The sequence below is a fragment of the Candoia aspera genome, chromosome 2 (assembly GCF_035149785.1).
Source record: "Candoia aspera isolate rCanAsp1 chromosome 2, rCanAsp1.hap2, whole genome shotgun sequence".
NCBI lineage: Eukaryota > Metazoa > Chordata > Lepidosauria > Squamata > Boidae > Candoia > Candoia aspera.
Window position 1 is genome coordinate 255,518,036 of NC_086154.1, and position 13,625 is coordinate 255,531,660.

Genomic DNA, 13,625 nt, shown 5'->3' on the forward strand with positions numbered 1-13,625 from the left:
TTAAGGAACAAGTCAAAATAACATCCCCTAGGTTTGTAGAAGTCTATCAAAGGGCGTGACAGCCCAGCAATGACCATCGCCAAAATATAGGAAGTTTGGCTGGTGACATCATGTCTGAAACTCACTGAGGAATTAAAGGGAAAAAAAACCCCACTTGCAAATTGGAAGATGAAAACCATGATGATTCTTAGCAAAGATATTTACTCTAGCTTTCTTATCTGGAGCATCTGCACTTCATTCCCATTGCAGTGGGATTGTCAAGGGAAGGATGCAGAATGATTGAACAGTGAATCTCCTAGTATGCCTCTCAAGCAAGCCTCTGTCCCTAGGTAGCAAAAGAACATGTTTGGTTTCCAATTTAGTATTGAGAGCCAGTTTGGTGTAATGGTTACAGCACCAGGCTAGAAACTGGGAGGCCGTGAGTTCTAGTCCTGCCTTATGCATGAAGCCATGTGGGTGATTTTGGGCCACTCTCAGCCCTAGGAAGGAGGCAGTGGCAGACCACTTCCAAAAATCTTGCAAAAATACTGCAGGGTCTTGTCCAGGCAGTTGCCAGGAGTCAACATTGATTCAAAGGCACAGGAAGGGAAGAAACCAACCAACCAACCCATAATAATTAGTGTTCTTCACAAAAAAAGGCAGAAATTGAACCGCCTCCAATAAAATATATTAAAACATATTTTTAATATAGCACATACCATAGTTCTCTTAGCTTTTGAATATTTTACAGCTTTAATTAATATATTGTCCTGATACAGTAGTGGGACGCGGTGGCGCTGCGGGTTAAACCGCTGAGCTGTCGATCGGAAGGTCGGCGGTTCGAAACCGCGCGGCGGGGTGAGCTCCCGTTGCTCGTCCCAGCTCCTGCACACCAAGCAGTTCGAAAACATGCAAATGTGAGTAGATTAATTGGTACCGCTTCGGCGGGAAGGTAACGGCGTTCCGTGAGTCATGCTGGCCACATGACCCGGAAGTGTCCTATGGACAACGCCGGCTCCAAGGCTTTGAAACGGAGATGAGCACCGCCCCCTAGAGTCGGACACGACTGGACTTTACGTCAAGGGAAACCTTTACCTTTACCTTTACCTGATACAGTAGTTAAATCCAAAGTAGTTAAATGTGTTTTAGTGGAAATACACATTGAGCAAAGGGGTTGGTCCCCATGGCCCCTTCCAACACTAAGATTTTATGTTCTTTGCTTGGTGAATTAGACTTTTTTTTCCTCCAAAGAAATTATGTTAAGTCTTAATGTAATGCAGTAGCATCCTGACTGGATTCTGGCTGTGCTTAAAAATAACATTTAGGCATGACTAGAATGTGCATCCCAGTAAAGGGAATACAGTGCTGAGAAAAATATCTGCCTTTGCAGAAGCATTCCAGTACATGTTTAATCTAATAGTCCATGCTCTGTTTTTTTAAAAAAATCATGTAAAAATTATATGCTGTCTTCCCAATCAGATTTTCCAAGGCTGCTTACGTAACATTTTAATAAATAATCTTGGTGCATTTCTCTATTTGTTTGTGGTGAATAAATTGTGTTCAGATTTTTTTTTAGATTAGATCTTAGTACCTATGGATTTAGTATCTTGCTAGCCTTGAAAAAGGGAAATGAAAACTCAGGAGAAAAGGGGGGAAAAGTCCTGGTTAATGGAAATGGTAAAGGTAGAATTTGACCTCACTGGCTAGCTCACATCGGGACTAAAACCACAAGAGCAGTCATCATAAAAGGTATGTTTTAAAGGCAAGATTTGGTTCAGAATTTGCTTGGGCACTTTTGGAAATATCTTAATTCATCTCGGCCTTCTTTGAAGGCTGCTTGTCTTACCTCAAATTGGAGGGGGGCACATGGGGGGGCTCGCACATTCAAAGCAGGATTGCTGCCCCAAGTCACTCCTGCTGTGCCAGGACAAGCTGGCAGCAAAAATCATGAGTTACTACAGTTGCTGCTATAACAAACAATGATCCAAAATAAATCTGAGAGTGGCTGACTTAGCAAAACTAAGCAAGTTTATCCTTCCCATTAAAAATATGGTTTTAAAATGGATTGTGTTATCGTCTGTTTTCGATGAGAAGGTTTTATTTTATAAAGTTGCAAGGTTCTAGCATTGTATTTGATGCATAGGTTGAAATGCAATTATTAAAAAATGATGACATGCATTTCTTGGTTAACTCTAATCCCAATGAAATCATTGGTTTTATTTGGCAGGGAGGGGAAGCGCTCCACCCAAATTTATTTATCATTTTAGGGAGTCATGGCACTGCAGAGTTTGAATCCGCTGACACATTTTGTAGAAGTGTTCCTAAGTAAGTGACTTGTACGTTTTCAGAAGGAAAAGCAGTCGCAGTTCTGTAAGCCTTACTGAAAGCAGATCGAAATGCAGCTGAATAGTTTTTACCACCCAGAAATACTTTGAGCCAAGATGCTGTTCAATTAATTTCCAAACCTTTCTCCAAAATGTAACATTGGAGACTTGTAAGAAATTATGAATATGGTGAGCTACGGGGATGGTTTATAACAAAAAACTTTCCACTTTTTAGCATATTGGAAGTTTTCTCTGTTGCAAAGATATGCTCACTTTTAACTGCATCCATACAGTTTTCTCTTGGCTACTTCTTTAAACCAGGAAGGGCAAGGATTGGGGTCTAATTCACATCTTTAAGCTGAAAAATATCTATGACTTCAATTGGACCTGTACCAATTACGACATTTAGGTCAGCATGGAAACAAGCACAGTGTTATTCTTATAGGTCACAACCAACTATTAAGTCATTTTTATTTATTGGGGGGCATGGCCAAATGCAGTAAATTAGACCACCTCTTGAATTATTTGGGGCAAATATGAACGCTGGGGAAATAGTTTAATTGTGCCCAACACTACCACAGAGTAGGCCTCAAGATGAGCTGGAGGCTGTGTTTGTTCAGACTGTTCCCAGGTTTTCCGTCAACATGAAACTTTGTCCCACTCATTTCTTCCCCTCCAGTTCACAAGTTTGGTTTTTCTTAATGAGAGAGGTCATTCAGAGGCGATTTTATCAACTGCCTGGACCAGTTTCACATTCCAAAGGTCAATTGTGGCTTTGAAACATCTTTTGCCAAGATTACAGGAAAACCCCAAGGACTGCCAGGAAATCTTTCAGATCCCCCAGTCTTCTGAATCTTACATAGAAAAATGAATGAAGTAACTTAAATTGCAATGTATTTAGCTTGCTTGTATTTGACATAAAAAGAGTGTTACAAATTTGGAGAGAGTAATTCACTGGAAGATCACTTCTTTTAAGGGTTCTCGGATTAAAGCTACTTATAGTAGTTTGTAGCTATTCTATTAAGCCCAACCTAGGAAAACTAGAAGCGAAGGTGGTTTGTCTTTTCCTGCCTGAAGCCCAGAAATACTCAATAATATTCTGTCAGACCTGGAACACAAATGGAACAAAATCTAATAAAAGCTATAAATTTATAGGAGCCAATCAGAGAGCAAAAACGAAGTGGGAAAATCAAATCGGAACAGAGTTGCAGTAACTGATCAGTATAGAAAGACTGCCTATAGAAACAAAAGAAACAGCTAACTTAAAACCCATCAGCATCCTTCAAAAGTTTTCTTGAAAGCTTTCTTGATGTCAAGTTTTCATAAATACTTCTTTTTTTTTAAAGTTTAACTAATATAGATTTGAAATGGATATAAATGATTTTGGTAGATAAAAGATTTTCATTTTGCTTTCAGTCTTGCCCAATCTCTTGGCTTTGAGATGTGTTGGACTTTAACACTAATAATCTTCAGCTAGTATGGTTTTGGTTCTCTGAGAAGTTCAGCTTCTACCTGTAGGGCACCTGACTATTGAAGGCTGAGCTAAGCTTGTTAACCATGTTAATCCTCCAACTGATGTAGTTACAGTAAGCATTTCATTCAAATATAAACAATAAAAATGCCAAATCTGAAAAAGCTGCTTCTTCAGCCCCTAGTGAGTTTCAGTTTTCAAGCAGAGGTAGTCCTTGCTTAACAACTATAATTGGGACCAGCAACTCTGTCACTAAGTGACATGGCCATTAAGTGAGATATGTGACAGCGACAGGCTTATGACCTCACTTCTGCCATGGTTGTTAAGTGAGACATCATGTGACGCAACTTGTGATTTTATTGCTGGCTTCTCTATTGACTCGGCTTGTCAGAAGCTGGCTGTGAAGCACCCAAATGGCAATCATTTGACTGTGGGACACTGCGACGGTCATAAATGCCTGGCGGTTGCGAAGTGCCCAAATCACGATCACATAACCTTGGGAATGCTGCAATGGTTCTAAGTGCGAGGACCGGTCGTAAAGTTACTTTTTCGGCACAGTCATAACTTTGAATGATTGTTAAGCGAGGACTGTCATGAGTAAGGATGGCGAGCAGGGGGCTCCCATCCAGACTGTTAAGCGCATGCGTAGCACTGAGGAATTGGTCAGCCATTCAAAGAGACACAGATCGGGACCGCCTTAACCTTTGGGGTTTATATGTCTGGGTTTTCCCACGCTTCTTCAGTTTGTTAGGATTTCTGTTAAGTACTAGCAATAAATATTAGAGACCAGTTCCTTGTCTCAGTGTGTTTCCCGGCTGTTAGGACAAGGACTACCTGTATACCTGTTTCAAAAGTATCCATTATCCACCTTGATTATAAAAGTCATTATTTCTACTTTGAGTCTCAGTGGATAGCAGAACCAAGCTGGCCTTGTCTTATGTAGTCATTAAGCTACATTGAGCATGGTTTGTTTTTGGATGGGAGACCTCTATAGAATACTTGGCTGTAAGCTAGATTGGGAACCCCCCCAAAAAAAACACATTGTGGAAGAGGACAGTCTTAAACCACTTTCATAATTGTTGCCAAGAAAATTACACAGTTCTGTCCATGCAGACACTAGGAATTAAGCTGGACTCAAATGAAACTCATTGTATCCCATCCCAAGTAACATTAAGATGCATTTTCCGTAATGCATGTATGAGCTTTGCAGTTTGTTCCAGAAGATGAAAAGACATGCACCTACATCTGTCAAAATGTAGCCAGCCACTTCAAGCCTCAAGTCCAATCTCAACTACAGGTAGTCCTCGTTTAACGACCACAGTTGAGACCAGAAGTTTGGTTGCCAAGTGAAGTGGTCATTAAGCGAATCTGACCTGATTTTATGATCTTTTTGCAGCAATCATTAAGCGAATCACCGCAGTCATTAAGTGAACCACGTGGTTGTTAGGTGAATTACTCAGTTCCCCATTGATTTTGCTTGCCAGAAGCCAGCTGGGAAGGTTGAAAATGGCGATCACATGACCATGGGATGCTGCAACAGTCATAAATGTGAACTGGTTGCCAAGTACCCAAACTGTGATCACGTGACCGCAGGGAAACTGCAACAGTTGTGTGTGTGAGCACCAGTTGTAAGTCAGTTTTTTCAGCACCACTGTAAGTCTGAACTGTCACTAAACAAATGCTCATTAAGTGAGGACTACCTGTAGTCTACATAAAGTTTGAAGAATGTGTCCAGTTCTTTGAGTAAAGTGGATCGATCTATTAAGCATATGAACCAAGTTAAAGTAACCTCTTTGAGACTCCATTTGCGATGCATCTGTGAACATGGTTGGTTTCCCTTCTTCTTCCTTGTTCCTTAGAACATCCTTAGACTGAACATTTGTTTGCCTCCTATGCAGATTTGATTGTATGGCATGGAAATGTCAGGAGCATTTCACATCCTTCCTGGGAATCAGAACTCCAAATAATTTCAGATATGTAGTTTCTGGGTGAGATGCTTTCCTCTTTTTCCAGCTAATACTCCCTCAAGAGCCGATGAAAGCCCCCTTCCCCAGTTTAGATTCATCTTAGATTTGCCTATGGTAAATAAAAAGCAGCTGCACGTTTCAGCATCTAACTCTTGAAAAACCTTAAACCCCTCAAGCATCATCTGGAAATAATATAGCTGGTAAAACAAAGCTAAGAAGAAAAAGCAATGTTTGTTTTATGTGGGATGAATGACTTTAGTTGGGGTCCTTCTAATTTGGCCATTAGGAGGGTTATTAAAAAGGAGTATTACAAAGGTGGTTTCCAGAAAAAGATTGTTTTTGTTCTATCTTGTTATTATATTTGATTATAGCCAAAGCAGTAAGTACTTTATAAATAGCCCTTCATTTCATTCCCCCAGCAGAGAAGCAAAAGACCAGTAATCTTACTGTCTTTATGCATTGGTAGATGCTAAATTGCTCCCTTATATTACTTAAGTTCCTTAAAGCAAATTGTATTTTAGAAGTCATATTTAATTTCCCCTTACATGTTTTGGTATATGCCCTGTGTTGCTGAATGATAGCACAACTGCATTAGCTGTCTTTTAAATGAACTAAACATTTAAAAGTTTTAGGGCAAATATTATACGTTTTGAGGGAGCCCTATGATTTTCAGTATATTTAGATTCTAGACAATATGTTGCAAACATTTGTCTGGGGTTACTAAAGAGAGAGCTGTAGGCTCACTATCTTCAATAAGTCAACAGGACTGTGGGATGCCTGGGCAAATGGTAATGCAACTGGAGTGTTAAAATACTAATAATTTTAACATTTTTTTCAAGAGAAAATGTTGATGGGATGTAACCATACCTTTCAAGACCACTTCGTAACCAGTGGCCCACAAATAATGGGCAATCATTCAAATGTTGTGGGGGTGGGCATTCCTCCTCCGCCGCCGCCGCTGCCTCTTTTGGACCGAGAATGTCATCACTGAGCTGGTCAGAGCTAGAATCGGTAAGGGAAGATTGTTTCTGGCGTATTTAGCTCTATAGAGATACGTAGGAAACTAGAAGCTGATGCACTTTAAGAGTATCTCAAGCATGCAATAGATGTGTAGTTATGATCTAGGTTTCAGGTGTGAAATAAGGGAGAGGAACCCAGCTCTCTGGTTAAGACGGGTCTGTTCTTTGCATCTGTTGAGAGACATATTATAGCTGCTTTGTCTGAATGTACTCAAGATGAGCTGAGACTAACCACATATAACAGTTTGAGATGGTGGTTTTGGTCAGCAAGACACTATTTATTCACTAAAAATGAAACTAGAACAATGTACTCATTTTCTCATCGGCTACCAGTTATTCCAGTAGCTTTAAGTATCCGCTTGTGGTTGAGGGGAAAATGTTTTAGAGGTAGCGTTTCTAACAGTTTATCTGTAAGGAAGATTCATGATCTGAGTGAGTTAATACATGAGATTTGCATCTGATTATTAGCCAGATTTTTAATTGAATGATGATATAGAGAGCTAGGACAGTATAAGAGAGGCCTTCTTCAGATACTGCTTTTCAAGATACATGTTTTGTGTCTCCCAGGTACATGGATTGGCAGAAGCCTGGGAGTTTTGAGGGTTCTGCACGGGATCTCAGGTGTTCCTAGCACTGCGCTCTTCTGGACAGAGAGCTCTGATGCTGCTCCTGGGATCTGTTGGAGCCATTCTCCCAGCTTGGGAGCCACAGCCCCGAGTGCTGGTGATAGATCTAGCAGTGCCAAGTGACAGCAACATCAGGAAGAAAGATCATGAGAAGCTGGAGAAGTACGAGGGCCTGAAGGAGGAACTAGAGAGGATGTAGAAAGGGAAGGCCAAAAAGGTCCCAGTGGTGGTAGGGGCCCTTGGGACTGTGGCTCCCAAGCTGGGAGAGTGGCTCCAACAGATCCCAGGAGCAGCATCAGAGCTCTCTGTCCAGAAGAGCGCAGTGCTAGCAACACCTGAGATCCTGCGCAGAACCCTCAAACTCCCAGGCCTCTGGTAGAGGACCCCAGGTTGAGGAAGACACAAACCACCCATAGGGGTGAGAAGGGAATTTTTTATATATATTAATACACAACAGTACATAGAACAACACGTAACAGACATACCTGCAGTGCCAAAAGAAAGATATCACAGCATGTGTATTATCTTTTGGGGCAATTTTGACTGAATGAGGGGGAAATAGAGCTGACATTTCAACTTAGAACAATCCCTTAAGCATACACTCCATGCAGTCCCATCCTCATCCTGTTTGGTGTGCTTCATCATCCTAGAATCCACACAAAAGAGGAAAAGTAAGATAATATAACCAGAAACACAAATGTCTAAGCCTGTATAGGGCCTGGTTCCAACTTTCCTACTCACACTATCTGTAGGGTCTTCCTCCTTATCTTTTTCCCACCATTTTGCTGGATCAAGGAGGAAGAACAGAAACAGCACATTGTTTTGCAGCAATTGCACAAAATTTCCCACACAATAACTTTTCTACATACTTGCTGTGTGCATGGCCATGCTAGCCTGCATAGGCATGACATGACTGTGCAAACAGCTACTACACACACTTGCTGGCCTCCCTACGGCACACGGTGGTAGCTGCTATGCACTTCCAAGCAGTGTTACTGTGTCATGGCTAGGTCTCGCTAGGGTTTTGCTTCATGCAGTTTCCTATCGCTTCTTGGGGAGGGGGGCGCAGAAAGTTTGCTCTGTGCTTTAGAGTTGTGGTTGCAAGTGCATGACAATATTTATTTTTTATTTATTCATGTCAGAAGCATCACAATTAAAATAAGGCATACTGTAAAACATAGAATTTAAAATGTAAGGTATAAAAGTTAAACAGATCTTGCCCAGAAACTGGCAACATTAATTGCATTCTGTCACGCTGCCATGAGGTCCTCAAACGTGCGTTGATCAGGGCACAGAGGACAAGTGTACATATGTGTTGTTGTCTGTGTGTCTCCACATTCACAAAGGGCAGAGGCCACTGGATAGCCCCATTTGTTCAGAGTATCTCTGGATCTCGGGGGACACGAAAGGAGCCTCCTCAAAGAATGTGCTGTTAACACATTTGGGCGTCCCCTGGGCAACAGCTTATAGCTGGTCAGTCCTTTCACTCCTGAAGCATCCAAAGTTTAGTGAGGTGCTTAATCTCACCTCTGTGTGACAAAATGTGTAGCCCACAAAGGACCTTTTCAGGGCCACAGATGACAATATAAAGAAGAGTGTTATATGATCCATTTATGTATTATTATGTATTTATTATTATGATCCACAATGAATCTCTCCCTTCCTCCAATCTTGCATATCTGACTGCATTTCTGAAGTGTTGTAGTCACTCTAAACTCCATATATCCAAAATCAAACTTCTGGTTTTCCCAAACCCTTCTTTCTCACCCATGATTAAACTTGCCTATACAAGTAGTCCTCAAGTTACAACAACAATTCGGGCCAGAATTTCTGTCACTAAGCAATATGGTCATAAAGTGTGACATCATGTGACTGCATTGCTTAGTGGCAGCAATCTCAGCACTTCTGGTTGCTGTCGTTAATGGAATCCCACCCGTTGTTAGGCGAGGACCCACCCCAATCCAAGCCACTACCGGCTTGGCTTCTCTCAGCCCCAAGCCTCGGAAGGAACTGCCTCCTCTTCAGCACTCCCACCTGCCTGTGTCCCTCCCCATCTCTGCCCTTTTGGCCACCCTGCATAGTGGCACTCTTCGGCAGTGGTGGCAATGCTGGGGCTGAAGTAGAGGCCCAGGGCCTTCAGCAGTCTCAGCCATCTGCCACCATCCCTGGGCCTTAAGCCCCATGCCACAGCCAGCCACCTCCATGCCACAGCACAAAGCACAGCCACCCCACCGTCCTGCACCCCGCAGGCCCTGCTGTACCCAGCTGATCTTCACCGTCTTCCACTGCTGATGAGGCGCACCAGTCTGGCCCTATGTGAGGCAGCTGCTGGCTGCACCACGCCTTCTTCCCAAGGCTCCTCACACCGTTCTCCAAATAGCATGCACCGTTCTCGTGCTGCTTCAGAAGGCCTGAAACATCACAAGAAGGCCATGCCCACCATTCTGCAAATCATGCGTGCCATTCTCGCAATGCTTTGGAAGGCCTCAGGAGCTTTCCAAAGGCTTTCTGAAGCAATGTGAGAATGGCACAAGCGATTTGGAGAATGGTGTGGGTGGCCTTGGGAAGAAGGCCTGGCGTGGCCAGCAGCTGTCTCCCATAGGGCCAAGACAGGCACACTTTGTCAGCAGCAGGAGGAAGACAGCAAAGGTCAGCTGGGCATGGTGGCAGGGCAGTGGGGGCTTTGTGCTGTGGCACTGGGGTGGCTGGCTGTGGCGCAGGGCTTGAGGTGGCACAACTCAGTGGCAGCACTGGGCCTGAAGTAGAGGCCTAGGGGTAGTGGTGGCTGGCTGAGACTGCTGCAGGACCTGGGCCTCTACTTCAGCCCCAGCATTGCTACCGCTGCTGAAGAGTGCCACTATGTAGGGTGGCTGAAAGGGCAGAGATGGAGGGAGATGGGCAGTTAACGGGTCCCTGCAGTCGTAAGTGCGGGTGGGCTGCCAAGTGCCTGAATTTTGATCACATGACTGTGGGGGCAGTGGTATGGCCATAACTTCAGGGACCGGGCGTAAGTACCATTTGTTCAGCACCACCATAAATTTGAATGGTTGCTGAATGAATGGTTGTTAAGCGAAGACGACCAGTAATTGTGGCTTTGACTTATTCCTCCAGATCCTATATTCAGTTTGTAGTCAAGCTGTGTCCCATATCACATAGCCAAGATAGGTCATATTATAAAAAGTACTGTCCATGCTTAGACAGAGAGGCCTTAGACCAGCCTTTCTTGGTGTTTTGACCCTGGAGGAACCCTTGAAATATTTTTCAGGCCTTGGGGAACCCCTGCACATTCAGGCTCAAATATAGGCCAGAAGTTACAAAATTATTATATCTATTTCATGTGTAGGTCTGTATATATGCATTAATATATACAGAGTCCTTGTTATGAGATGGGCGGTAAAAAAAATATGACAAACAAATAAATAATAGTGTTCTTAAACTAAAAAAAAAAATGAAGCTTACCTCTTTAATGTGAAGTTGACAGAATTTGAAATAATCTTTTAAATAAATCATAATCTCCCAGAGAACCCCTAGTGCTCTCTCATGGAACCCTAGGGTCCCATGGAACCCTGGTTGAGAAACCATGGCTTAGACTATAGAGAGGCCCATGCCTTTGTCCTTTCTGAGATTAGGCTGTTTCTGACTCCATTCTGAAGACCAGCCTCTACACCATTTCATCTTCATTCAGAGAGCCAGAGGATAAGGAGACAGTGAGTTTGTCAGGCTTCACACCAAGTATGGCTCTAAATCACAACTCTCCAATCACTTAACCCCCTACTCAAGACTTGGCTTATTTGGCAAAAGGCTCACAGGAAGGACTCAATGTGATTAGTGTCTTCATTACAGACAAAAATGTACAATGCAAATACACACCAAAGTTTGGTCACTGCAATATGCTGAAATCAAGATCCTATATAAGTATATGTCAAAGTTCCAAAGTTCAAATTCTGGCCCTTATACCTTTATAGCTTTAGATTTCATCTATACAGGCATAAGGGTTCTTTCGAGCCTAGAAATCCCTGATTCGTTCCAATCTCACCGGCTTCATTCCTTATAACTTGCACAAGGAGGCATCTTGGATAGGTTGGTGTGCTGAGGATTAGGCTGGTGTTCAAGCAGCCTTGTTTGAGTCATCAGGGCCGACCAGAGCCAGCTGTTCTCGTATCGAGGTTGGAAGATTCTGTACTGAATGACCTGACTCAGTGCAGTTCAGCACTAGGACAATGCTCTGTGACAGTCCTGTCTTTTGTGCATTGCGTTTTGCTTCAAGCTGTGAAAGCCTCTATGGAGACCTTGACCCATGCCAAGAACAGGCAGTGCTAACTGCTGTGAATTTTGATTGCCAGTAAAACTACTTAGTTTGAACTTGGACAGCAATAAGGCTACAATTTTGACAGTAATAAGACTTCTGCTGACTTACAACCTTGAACTACTTGCTGTCGGACTGTAACTTGAATGGCCAGAAGCTCTTATTACAATAAGAGTTTATACTCTTGTTGTTTATTACTACCTGCTCTGAGCATTAATACATAAGCAACAGAGGCCATGAACTCTGAATCCTTGTTATTCTGGATAAGGTTGGACTCTTCCAGAAGGAGCAGGTCCAGGATCTGTGGCTTCTCCAGGACTTGCAGATCCTGCTAGAGTAGCAGGTGGAGGCCATGGGCAGAAGAACCTTTGACCAGATACAATTGGTATAGTATGTGGCAGTTCTTCAAGCAGAATGCCCTGGCAACAATCACCTTACTTCCTCATCTAACACTTGAACTGCTGCCTTTAAAAACTATCCAGAAGCTACAGTAGATAGAAAATGCTCGTGTGCTGACAGATAAAAGTTGGTTAAGCAGAGCAACACCTCTTCTTTGATTAATGTACTGGTTATTGTAGGTTTTCCAGGTACAATTCAAGGTTCTAGTTATCATCTGTAAAACTCTTTTGGGCCTGGGTCCTTGTTACTTTTGAGATTATGTTCTCCAAGTTAAGTCTGTCCATCCTTGAATCAGAAGGCATGCTGTGAATTCTTACTTCCGATGAGGCTAAAGCAGGCCTTCTCTGTGGCTGCCCCATTCTTAGGAAACAGTGTGCCCCACAAGGTAGGGATGACCTCTCCTTGTTAACTTTCGGGAAATAAATATGATTTTCTTTGGAAGGACGGATGGATGGATGTTCTAGTTTTTCACTGAATAGATCCCAATACAATTTTTTTCATTGTGTTGGACTGAAGAACTCCATGCTTCTGGATTTTCTTTTCCAACCCTCATGGGTTAAAGTTCTCCTGATCAAGTTTGCCAGACTTGTTTTGCTTGACTTTCTGAGTTGCAATCCTCATATCAACAGTCCATCATCCAGAGAATATCGACTATAATCCCCAAAACACAGTCTGTCCTGTATACACAGTTTCCAAAGCCAATTATTCACTTGCAGTATTCGAACACCGTCTGAGCCCCGAGGTTCTTCTGCTTTCTTTCCAGAGCTTTGGAGTCTGTGGTGATATGGTTGTAGCTGCTCTTAGCAATATCAGCTCATGGGAAAAAAATTAAAAATATCACAGACTTGTATCCTTTCTGCTACATTTTCTTTTGCAGTAGTATATTCCTGGACCGGGAGGCTCTACTCACTGTCACTCATGCCCTCGTGACCTCCCGTCTGGATTACTGCAACGTGCTCTACATGGGGCTGCCCTTGAAGAGCATTCGGAAGCTTCAGCTGGTGCAGAATGCAGCTGCATGGGTAGTAAGTGGAGTCGGATATTCAACACATGTAACACCGCTGCTATGGGAGCTGCATTGGTTGCCAGTGTGCTTCCTGGTGCAATTCAAGGTGCTGGTTGTCACCTGTAAAGCCCTTCATGGCTTGGGACCGGGTTACCTAAGGGACCGCCTTCTCCCAGTTGTTTTTGCCCGTCCAATTCGATCTGGTAGATTGGGCATGCTACGGATCCCGTCAGCCAAGAATGTCGGTTGACGGGGACTAGAAGGCGTGCCTTTTCAGCCGTAGCACCTGCCCTCTGGAATATTCTCCCCTCAGAGATCAGGATGTCCCCAACCCTGTTGGCCTTTGGTAAGGCCGTGAAGACCTGGTTATGTGCCTGGGCCTGGGGCCTCGAGTGTGGTAATGGTCCCGTTTCTTGGTTGTATTGACATCTTACTTTGTTTACTTGGCAGCCATGTATATTTATTTTTTATTGTAATTGTTTTTATTGTAATTGTTTCATTGTTTTATGGTTTTTATTGTTGTGAGCC

General features: G+C 43.0%; 1 protein-coding gene across 2 annotated transcripts in view; it reads left to right on the forward strand.

Moving 5' to 3' along the window:
- Nucleotides 1-13,625, forward strand: part of DYM (dymeclin) — a 193,211-nt gene that overhangs the window by 128,890 nt on the left and 50,696 nt on the right. The window lies entirely within an intron of this gene.